Here is a 4,504-nt window from a genome sequence, read left to right as displayed (position 1 = left end):
TTTAAATCCAGGCATTAACATCCCCATCTCTAATTAAGGTCCTACCTGGAATCTCTTTCCAATAGAAGGCTGTTTCGTCTACAATGAAAAACCATTGTTTGCTGTAGCCACCTTCATGAATGATCTAGAGCTTCTAGATAACTTGCTGCAGCTTCTACAGCAGCCCTAGCTGCTTCATCTTGCTCTCCAGTGTTATGCATACGGTTTCTTTCCTTAAACCTCTTGAACCAACCTCTGCTAGCTTCTAACTTTTCTTCTGTGGTTTTCTCATCTTTTTCAGCCTTCACTGAAGTGAAGAGATAAAGCTTTGATCTGGACAAAGCTTTGGCTTAAAGAAGTGTTGTGGCTGGATTGATCTTTGATTCAGACTATTCAAACTTTCTCCAAATGGTCAATAAGGCTGTTTTGCTTTCTTACCACTCATGTATCCACTGGAGTGGCACTTTTAATTTCCTTCAGGATCTTGTCCTTTTCATTCACAACTTGACTACCTCTTCGGCACAAGAGGCCCAGCCTTTCAACATCCTTCTTCACTAAACTGAATTATTTCTAGTTTTTGATTGAAAGTGAGAGACATGCAACTCTTCCTTTCACTTGAACATTTAGAGGTCATTGTAAGGTTATCACCTGGCGTAATTTTAATAATGTTGTGTCTCAGGAATAGGGAAGCCCAAGGAGAGAGAGAGAGATGAGGGAATGGCCAATCGTGGTGTAGTCAGAACACATGCAACATATATCAATTATGTTTACCATCTTACATGGGCATGGTATGTGGTGCCCCAAGACAATGACAATAATAATACCAAAGTTCACTGATCACAAATCAATATAATAAATGTAATAATAATTAAGAAGTTTGTAATATTGAGAAAATTACAAAAATGTGACTCAGAGACATGAAGTAAGCAAATGCTGTTTGAAAAATGATGCCCATAGCCTTGCTCAATACAGGGTTGACACAAACCTTCATTTTGTAAAAAAGGCAGTATCTCGAAAGCACAATAAAATGAAGCACAATAAGACAAGGTATGCCTGTACACATGTTTTTATTTCTCTTATACAAACACCTAGGAGTAGAATGGCTTGATTTGGTAGGTGAAATTTTAACTTTTTTTTTTTTTTAAAGATTTATTTATTTGACAGATAGAGATTACAAGTAGGCAAGTAGGCAGAAAGGCAGGCAGAGAGAGAGAGAGGAGGAAGCAGGCTCCCAGCCAAGCAGAGAGCCCGATGCGGGGCTCGATCCCAGGACCCTGGGATCATGACCTGAGCCGAAGGCAGAGGCCTTAACCCACTGAGCCACCCAGGCGCCCCTGAAATTTTAACTTTTTAAGAAACTGCCCAACTGTTTTCCATAGTGATTATACCATTTTGCATTCTCATCAGAAATGTATGAGGGTTCCAACTCCTCTACTCCCTTGGCACCACTTGGTATGGTCAGTCTTCTCAATTCTAATAGGTGGATATGAATAAATCACTGTGGGTTTAATTTGCATTTCTCTAGTGATTATGTTGAGTATCTTTTTTTTTTTTTAAGATTTTATTTATTTGACAGACAAAGATCACAAGCAGGCAGAGAGGCAGATTGGGGGGGCTGGGAAGTAGGCTCCCTGCTGAGCAGATACCCTGGGATTATGACCTGAGCAGAGGCTTTAACCCACTGAGCCACCCAGGCGCCCCTGTTGAGCATCTTTGTATGTGCTTAATTGCAATCCATTTATCTTCCTTGTGTTTCTGTTCAAATCTTTTGCCCATTTTTTAAAAAATTGGATTGTTTTCCTATTATTGAGTTTTGAAAGTTCTGTATATTCTGGATACAAGATCAGACATATGCCTCACAAATATTTCCCCTAGTCTGTAACCTGTCTTTTCATTTACTAATGATGTCTTTCAAGAGCAGACATTTTATATAAAGTTCATTTCATCAATTTGTTTTCGGATTGAGCTTTTGGTGATGTATCTAAGAAATTTTTATCTAAACCGAAGTCAAAAATGATTTCTCCTGCATTTTCTTACAGAAGTATTACAGTTTTAGGTTTGTATTTAGGACTATGACACACTTTGAGCTGCTTTTTTAAATATGATATAAGGTATGGTCTGAAGCACATTATTTTACATATAGATATCCAATTTTTTTCTGCATCATTTGTTGAAGACTCTCCTTTCTCTGTGTAATTGCCTTTGCATCTTCATCAAAAAGAAGCTGCCCAGATATGTGTAGATCTATTTCTGGATGCTCCATTCTCTTCCACTGATTTATCCATCTAACTTGATATCAATACCACACTGCCTTAATTACCATAGCATTATAATAAATGCTAAAATCAGTTAATTAATCATATAACCTTATTCTTTTTTATTTTTGGTTGTTTTGGGCTATACTAAGTCCTATGCATTTCCAAAGGAATTTTAGAATCGGTTTTTCAATTTCTATTTTAAAAACTGTCCAAAAAAAAAAAAAAAAAAAAAAAACCTGTCTACTAGGATTTTGATTGAAATTACATTGAATCTATAGCTCAGTCTGGGAAGAAGTAATCTAAGGTGGTGGAATCTTGAACTTCTGCCCTCATCCTTTCCTCCCTCCCTCACTTTCAGTCTCCCATCCATGGGGGACTAGGAGGAGAGGGTAAGAACAGAGATCCAGCCAGAGTTAAGGTGTCTCCTAATAGTATGTCTCCATGGGGACCCAAAGGCTAGTTCCCTCTTCTGCCTTTTCTCCCCTTTTCCCTTACTTTCATTTCTTTAATTTTTTCTCTTTTTCCCTTCCCTCCTGCCTTCTCCCCCAATTCCTTCCTTCAACAGATTAGCTCCCCTGCTTCCCTTCCCAGTGTTAACACCAGCACCTTCCAATCAAAGCTGGAAATGAGCTTCACAACATTTTCCAACTCTTGGGTCCCCAAAGCAAGCAAATGGCCCTTTTGAGAAAGTCCACATTTGGGGATCTTTGGGTCCTTTCTAAATAATCACTCATCACTGTCCCCCTTTTTTTTTTACTTTCCATGATTCTAGAGAAAGATGAAATACAAAGGATGTGGCCATGATGGCCCAAAGAACTGAAGAGTCATGCACATTTCTTTTTTTTAAAGATTTTATTTATTTGACAGAGAGAGATCACAGGTAGGCAGAGAGAGAGAGAGAGGGAAGCAGGCTCCCTGCTGAGCAGAGAGCCCAAAGCGGGGCTCGATCCCACGATCCTGAGATCATGACCCAAGCCGAAGACCTGGGTCTAACCCACTGAGCCACGCAGGCGCCCCGAGTCACGCACATTTCTAAGGAGGAAACTGTCTCGAAGGAATTCCGCCTGGGGCAACATCGGGTTAAACACAAGAAAGAATAGAAGGAAGAGAGACAGACCTACAGCCATAGAAACTAGAAGGGGAAAGCAACAAAACCACTGGGGAAGACAAAGAAGAGTGTTTTCACCCAGAGCAATGAAGGGGAAGTGAAGGAGTAAGGGAGGAAGTCCTGGCAGAGGCAATGTATCTGAAACAGGACATAATAGGGCATGGTTCCTAAAAATCCTTTGGCCGACACAAGACTTATACGTAGGTCAGCGACTGCCTTTATAATAAAACAACCATTACAGAGAAAATCTCACTACTTTATTTACTTTGTGTTCTAAGTGCAAAGTATAAATTATAAATCGTAGAGAAGAAAAGTATTATAACCCTGATCACATCACATATGGAATTTTTAAAAATCTCTATATCACCTTTTTTTATTTTTATTCAAATTTTAGTTAATTAACATACATTATAATATTGGTTTCAGGAGTAGAATTCAGTGATTCATCACAACAACTGCCCTCTTTAATACCCATCACCCATCTAGTCCATCCCCTGCCCACCTCCCTCCAGCAACTCTCAGTCTGCTCTGTATCATTAAGGGTCTTTCCTGGTTTGTTTCTCTCTTTCCTTTTTTTATTCCCTCCATTCCCCTATATTCATCTGTTTTGTTTCTTAAATTCCATACATGAGTGAAATCATATGCTATTTGTCTTTCTCTGACTGCTTCATTTCACTTAGCATAATACACTCTAGCTCCATCCACATCATTGCAAATGACAAGATTTCATTCTTTTTGATGACTGAGTAATATTCTAGTGTGGGGGAGTGGGGGGGTGTTGTGTGCATACCACCTCTTCTTTATTCATTTGTTAGTCATGGACATTTAATTGAGCTCTCTCCACAGCTTGGCTATTGTTGATATTGTTGCTATGAACATCAGGGTACATATACACCTTCGAATCTGTGGAAGTCTCTATATCTCTTAGAAACTTACAGAAGATCAGAAATACAAATGGCTACTCTTCCACATTTAATTTGACTTCATTCCTGAGATGATCAAAAAATGATTAATTGCTACACATGTATTTTAATCAACAGTTCTTTAGAATAATATGTTTGTCATAATTATTTTTAGCCAGTGGTTCTCCTACCAAGGAGAACTCATTTCATAAACTCATTTCAATTTGAAGTAATCATGACATTCTCGCTGCCAGTTT

Source organism: Meles meles, chromosome 7, assembly GCF_922984935.1.
Source record: "Meles meles chromosome 7, mMelMel3.1 paternal haplotype, whole genome shotgun sequence".
Taxonomy (NCBI): Eukaryota; Metazoa; Chordata; class Mammalia; order Carnivora; family Mustelidae; genus Meles; species Meles meles.
Note: the sequence above shows the minus strand (reverse complement) of the source record.